Below are 7,358 nucleotides of genomic sequence, written 5' to 3'. Positions count from 1 at the left end.
ACTGGATGCCAGGTTCAGAACCTTTCATGTTACTTCTTTTGCCAGAAGAGGTTCAGGTCTAAAAGATGTTTTTACTATGAGTGCCAAAACTCTGTGGATTCCCTAGGAATCTTCTATCTGCCCAACTCTGTAGACTTGAAAGCATGATTACTACATGCAGACTGGCATCATATTTGACCTTGCCATGAGCACCATCAATAACAATGGCATCAACATGATACTGACCAATAACAATAATATCAACATGGTACTGATTGTATCAGCATGGCAAGAGCATTTGCTTTCCTCTCAGCAAAAGCAGATGTTTTTTTCTTATCCATAGCTAAACTAAGTCTTTCATTTCTTAAATATATAGGCAACTGAACCAAATTTATAAAAAAATAAGAGGGGGGCAGCTGGGTGGTGCAGTGGATAAAGCACTGGCCCTGGATTCAGGAGGACCAGAGTTCAAAGCCAGCCTCAGATACTTTACACTTACTAGCTGTGTGACCCTGAGCAAGTCACTTAACCCCCATTGCCTCTCTCTAAAAAAAAAAGAGCCATTCTCCACTTGAAAAATAGTCAAAGGATGTGAAAAGGCAGTTTTTGGAAGAAAAAAATCAGTTATCAACAGTCGCATAAAAAATATTCTGAATCTCTACTGATTAAAAAAAATGCAAATTAAACCAACTCTGATATACTACCTCATACCCATTAGATTAGCTAACTTGTAAGAAAAGGAAAATGACAAATGATGGAGGGAATGTGGAAAAATTGGAACACTAATGCACTGTTGGTGGAATTGTGAGCCAGTCCAACCATTCTGGAGAGCAATTTGGAACTGTGGCCAAAGAGCTATAAAGCTGTGCATACCCTTTGATCCAGCAATACTACTACTAGGTTTATATCCGAAAAAACAAAATCAAAAAAGAAAAGAAAAGAAAAGGGCCTCTGTATATAAAAATATTTATAGCAGCTCTTTTTGTGGTGACAAAGAACCGGAAATCAAGGGATTGGCCATCAATTGGGGAATGGTTGAACAAGGTGTGCTATATGATTGTGATATTATTGTGCTCTAAGAAATGATAACAGGATGCTTTCAGAAAAAACCTGAAAAGACATATATGAACTGATGGAACATTAAGGGAGAAGAACCAGGAGAACAGTGTATATGGCAACATCAATATTGTACAATGATCAACTGTAAAAGACTTAGCTACTTTGACCAAGACAGTAACCCAAGATAATCCCAAAGGATGCATGATAAAAAATGCTATCCACTTCCAGAGAAAGAAAGAGCTGATGTACTGGGAATGCATGGGAATGCAGACTGAAGCATACTTTTTCTTTTGCAGCGTAATGAGAGTTAAGTGACTTGCCCAGTGTCACACAGCTAGTGTCAAGTGTCTGAGGCTGGATTTGAACTCAGGTCCTCCTGAATTCAGGGCTAGTGTTTTATCCACTGTGCCACCTATCTGCCCCCTGAAGCATACTTTTTTTTTAAGCTTTTTTTTTTTTAAGTGAGGCAATTGGGGTTAAGTGACTTGCCCAGGGTCACACAGCTAGTAAGTGTTAGGTATCTGAGGCCGGATTTGAACTCAGGTACTCCTGATTCCAGGGCCGGTGCTCTATCCATTGCACCACCTAGCTGCCCCTGAATCATACTTTTTATGAATCTCTTTATCTTTGTTGTTTCCTTTTGCAATTAAAGCTATTGCTTAGTAGAACTAGCTCTATTAGGAGATAGTGAACTCCCTCTTATTGGGGGTCTTCAGGCAAAGGATGAATGAGCACTTGTCAGGTATATAATGGTACTAATTCTTGTTCAAGTCTGGACTGAATTTGTTGACCATTGGGGGTGTCTTCCAATTCTGAGATTTTATGAAAATGTTTGTACCAAAGTTATTCAACAATTCAATACTTACAGAGAACACTTAAGTGCCTACTCTGTGACAAGCGCTCTATCCCTCACAGGAGAGGGATTCAGAAACATAGGATTGCTTACTGTGTATATTGTATTGAATTGTAAAGCAGTTATCAGACCCCTTTATACGCTTAAAAATTATCGAGGACCCTGCTCCAAAGAGCTTTTGTTTGTGTGGGTTGTATCTGTTGATTTTTACCATAAAAGAAATTAAAATATCTTAGTATTAAATTATTATGAAAATAGTTTTGACCTTGTAGGTTCCCTAAAAGGGTCTTAGGAACTCCCAGGAGTCTTTGGACTTTATTTGGGAAACTGCTATCATAGTAGATCAAGTACTAAATCTGGATAGTTTTGAGTACTGTCACTGACCTTTATGAATTGTGTGACCATGGGCACCAATCTTAGCCTCAGTTTCCCCATCGGTAAAATGGGAATAATAATGCTTGTGGCACATCCCTAAAAAGGTTGTCTGGAGGCTACAGTGTGATTGTGTATAAGCTCTTGGTAGACTTTACATCACTATGTAAACTTTAGTCATTATTATTCTCAACAACCAATAGCTAACAAACAGAGCAATAGAAAATAGTAAGTACCATGGTCTCCAGTGCCTGTACACAAGCTCAGAATGTGGGTAATGAGCAAGGTGAACTAGAGCTCTCCACTCAAGGAGATCAATTTGGCCTCAGATGTATAACTGACATCTAGTGACAGGTGGGCACTCCCTCACCCAAAATATTGACTATCTCTCCTAGATTTGTGTAAGCTACAATTCAAATAAGGATGCATCTGCACCTTTATCCAAGCCATTGATAAAAATATCAAACAGCTCAAGAACAAGAGAAGAACCAAGTCCTTTGTAGGCTGCCCCCTCCCCCTTCACAGTCTTTTTTATACTTTTCAACACTTCGGACATCCAGTGACCCTGGCCTTAAACAAGATTCTTCACCTCCCAACTCCAGGCATTTCCCTGGCTCTGGTCCCTCATGCCTGGAATTCTCTCCATCATTCTTTTTGGTTTTTGGTAAAGCAATTGGGGTTAAGTGACTTGCCCAGGGTCACACAGCTAGTAAGTGTCAAGTGTCTGAGGTCAGTTTTTAACTTAGGTACTCCTGACTCCAGAGCTGTGCCAGCTAGCTGCCCCTTCTCCATCATTCTTTCCACCACCTAGCTTCCTTGGCTTTCTTCAAGTCCCAACTAAAAATGCTACCTTCTTCAGGACTTTTTCCTGGTCCCCCTTAACTCTAGTGCCTTCCATCATCCCTTGATCATCTCCAATCTATCCTTACTCTATCTTGTTTGTATATATTTGTGTTTGTTGTTGTTGTCCAAAAATCTTTAATGTAACAAGGAGGAGGGGAATTAGTTTTTGTAGCTTCGGCTGGTGCAGTGGCCCCTGGCACGTTTGAACTTTTGGCCCTTGGATTGGACATATGTTTTAGTGTGGCTGTGGGGTGTTCCAGGTGCCTTCCCAAAATGCCTGTATACCTCGCGGCCCTTCCGGGGACCAGACAGCAGGACAGTGCCCTTGCCCTTGGGTGAGCTCATGGCCAGCTGGTCAAAGGTGAGGATCTTCCCACCAGCCTTGAGGATGTGATTCCGGGCATTGCTAGTAACATGAAGAGCACACACCTTCAGCTTGGGGTCATCCTGGATCCTGACATCATCGGTCACGGTCCCAACAACCACAGATGTCTTGTTTTCCCTGCCTGGCCATTTCATCTTCCTGATCATTTGGGATAGGGACGGGGGGGCTGGTTGGTCCAGATCATGAATAGCCTTTTCAGCACAACCTTGTTGAAAGTCGAGTTGGTTCCACGGGCCAGGAACCAGTAGAGCTTCACCAATAGCCGCAGGTAAATGTCCTGGCTCTTGGGCTCCTTGTGCCGGACTTTCCGGTCCTTGTTATGGCGAATGTTGACTCCCATGCTGGTGCCCTACCAAAGACCGGCCCAACTAGGAAATTTTGTATATATTTGTTTGCATCTTGTTTTCCCCTTTAGATTGTGTGTCCCTGTAGAGCAAAGACTGTTTCTGCCTTTCTCTTATCCCTAGCACTTAGCATAGTGACTAGCATATAGTAAGGATTTAATGTTAATTATTGTTGTTATCGTTGTTTATCCTTCTTTCTCTTTTTTTTTGGTGAGGCAATTGGGGTTAAGCGACTTGCCCAGGGTCACACAGCTAGTAAGTGTCAAGTGTCTGAGGCTGGATTTGAACTCAGGTCCTCCTGAATGCAGGGCCATTGCTTTATCCACTGTGCCACCTAGCTGCCCCTAGCCTTCATTCTTGAAGAGGACCATGATATTGGGAGGTGATGTCATGACTTGCAGTGAAGTGGATTTAAGTGAGGGAGGGCTGTGCAATGTCACCAACCTCACTCTCTCCTCTGGATTCATCTGGGTCCAGTGGCAAGATATATATCAGGATGGCTGGAGATTGCCAGGATGTTTAAAGCAATTGGGGTTAAGCAACTTGTCCAAGGTCACATAGCTAGAAAGTTGAGATTTGAACTCCAGTTCTCCCAATTTCAGGGACAGTACCCTATCCATTGTGCCACCTAGCTGCCCCTATTAATTTACTGACTAACTCACCACTCCATGGGAGACCTCCCTCCAAGCTCATATCCACCTATTAATGTTCACTTTTTTGATCTGTTCATTCAGTGAATTCCAAATCCACCTAGCTGTGCTATCATCTGGCCTTTATTTCTGTCTCTTCTGCAAAGAGAGTGTGAGAAACTTTGTTGAAATCTTCTGTGGGATTCTTTGATTGACCTATCTAGTGACCCCATGGAAAGAAGGGAAGGAATGGAAAGGAAAGGAAAGGAAGGGAAAGGAAGGGAAGGGAAGGGAATGGAGAGGAGAAGAGGAGAGGAGAGGAGAGGAGAGGAGAGGAGAGGAGAGGAGAGGAGAGGAGAGGAGAGGAGAGGAGAGGAGAGGAGAGGAGAGGAGAGGAGAGGAGAGGAGAGGAGAGGAGAGGAGAGGAGAGGAGAGGAGAGGAGAGGGGTGTCAGACATGAGGTGCTTTTGATGAAGCCAAATTGACTCATTGTGTTGACAATTTCCTTCTTTAAGTACTTACTATCACTTTAGTAATATGTTATAGAATTTTCCTGAGACTCAAAGCCAAGCTCTCCAGCCTACAGTTCAAAGGCTCCATTATCATTCCCTTTTTGAACATGGGGCCAACCTTTGCCCTTCTCCATTCTTGTGACTCTTCTCTGTTTCTCCATAATTTTTCAGAGATTACCAACAAGGGCTCAGTCATCACAACTCCCAACACATCCTACCTTGGGATGTGCTGTATCCAGGCCAGATGACTTGAACCTGTTGAGGTTAGCTAGAATCTCTCATAGTATCTCCTCATTGATGTTGAATTCTAACTCTCTATTAACCTTCCCTCACACACTTTTATCCTGCCTGAATGAAGATCTTTCTCTTTAGCAGAGAAAATAGAAGCAAAGTAAACATAACCTTCTCTCCATCATCCATTATCCTAATTCTCTCCACTCCAAAACAATGGTCCTGTCCTTTCTTCAATCCCCCCTTTTATACCTAATACAGCCACAAAAGCACTTCTCCCTTTTAAAATTCTCTGCTGCATCTGTGTTGGCCTCATCTGTAGGCACTATGCTAGACCATAGAATTTTAAACCAAATAGGGAGTTTAGAGATTATCTAGTGTAATCCAGTCATTTTATATGGGAGGAAATTGAATCCAATGTCACAAGACACATTGGAGGCAGGGCTCAGCTATCCTGAGTCCCAGCAAGGGCCACACTGTTCCCCCTTCTCTTCCCAAAGATAGGGTCAGTCTCTGAATTTACTTACTCCAAGACACATTTGGAAGTGGATGCAGCATGAGCTAAGAATTATTGGAGGGGAAAAGTGAGCCAGTGGCTGCCAAGCATTGGAAGCAGAGGGAAGGACGACCCCCAGAGGATGTCTGCTGGATTGTTTTCATTGAATCCTGTTGGCTGCATAAATTTGCATGTGGCATTCAAGAAGCCCTAATACCATCCTCGGATCATAAAATAACAAAGTAATTTGTGCTCCTGTCCTCAACTGCATTAAAATGAGGAAGCTGGCAGAAACAACACCTGGAATATGGAACAGACAGTGGGGAAGGGGGTGAGGACTCCAGTAAGAGGGGAGGGAAAGAACAACAATGGGATGATGGGGGAGGGATAGGATCCAAGGACTGGGATCTAAGGGACATTCCCACGAAGGAAGTCTAGTTTTATGGCAGGAACTGGAGAAGAAATTGAAGAAGAAGCCTGGATTGCTGCCCTCAGAAGCTCCCAATTTGTCAATAGAGACAGCCCCCACACAGGAAGACTTGAGGACTCATTTTGAGGAGAGGGCAGGGAAGGTGAAGGGAATGGGCTAAGCTCTGAAATCCAGGTCACACAAGCTAAATGAACTCAGGGTGCTTAGCCTGAAGAAAAGACTTGAGGAGGCTGGAGGAAGGAGCCAAAAACATCATCTTCAAATATCTGAAGGGCCGTCATATGGAATTCCCAGAGGGCAGAACTGGGAGCCATCCGTGGAAGCAGCAGAGAGATTGGCTTCTGGTCAATGAAAGGAGTAATCCACCTCACCATTGGAGTGCTACAGAAACAGAACACACCACCACGCTAGTTCTTCAGCACCAGAGGTCTGAGAGAAGGAGCCAAATGTCCATTTCAGGACAGTTTGGAAGTAGCGATTCTCGTTCAGGTGCTAGGTGGACATGAGGTCCCCTCTACCTCCCAATTCCCACGGTTCTGGAAAATAGGGAAAGCCAATTTTGCAGCCTGGGAGTCATCCTGGATTCCTCACCCTCTCTAACACCCCCCCATATCCAAGCTGTTGCCAAAGTCTGTCAATTTCACTTTTGCAGAATCTCTTGAGTACACCCCTTTTCCTCCTCTGACACTTCCACTACTGGTGCAGTCCCTCATCACCTATGTTTGGACTGTAGCCTGCTCTTGGGTCAGCCTGCCTTCAGCCTCTCCCCATTCCAATCCTTCCTCCAATCAGCCAATAAACTCCCAAAGTGGAAGTCTAAGTCTCTCTGTCTCTGTCTCTCTGTCTCTATCTCTGTCTCTCTGTCTCTGAGTGTATGTGTGTCTCTCTGTCTCTGTCTGTCTGTCTGTCTGTCTCTCTCTCTCTCTCTCACACATACACACACACACACACAACTCAGGTGGCTCCCTCTTGCCTTCAGGATCAAATACAAAATGCTGTTTCCCATTCAAAGCCCTTCATAACCCAGCCCTGTCCTACCTTTTCAGTCGCCTTACACCTTACTGACCATCACGTACTCTTCATTCTAGTGACATTGGCCTCCATCTCTCAGCTCAGGGCATTTTCTCTGGTTGGGCACCATTCCTGGAACACTCTCCCTTCTCAGACTCCTCACCTCCCTGGCTTCCTTCAAGGTCTAACTAAATCCCATCTTCTACTAGAAGCC

At 43.9% G+C, this 7,358-nt stretch overlaps 1 pseudogene; it reads right to left on the bottom strand.

Annotated features, from left to right (window-relative positions):
• Positions 1-3,265: 3,265 nt before the first annotated feature.
• LOC122750162 lies at positions 3,266-3,831 on the bottom strand (annotated as a pseudogene).
• Positions 3,832-7,358: the final 3,527 nt, after the last annotated feature.

This window comes from Dromiciops gliroides, chromosome 3 (genome assembly GCF_019393635.1).
Source record: "Dromiciops gliroides isolate mDroGli1 chromosome 3, mDroGli1.pri, whole genome shotgun sequence".
NCBI classification, from domain to species: Eukaryota; Metazoa; Chordata; class Mammalia; order Microbiotheria; family Microbiotheriidae; genus Dromiciops; species Dromiciops gliroides.
The sequence above is the reverse complement of the archived record's forward strand: the minus strand, read 5'-3'. Positions and strand labels throughout refer to the sequence as shown.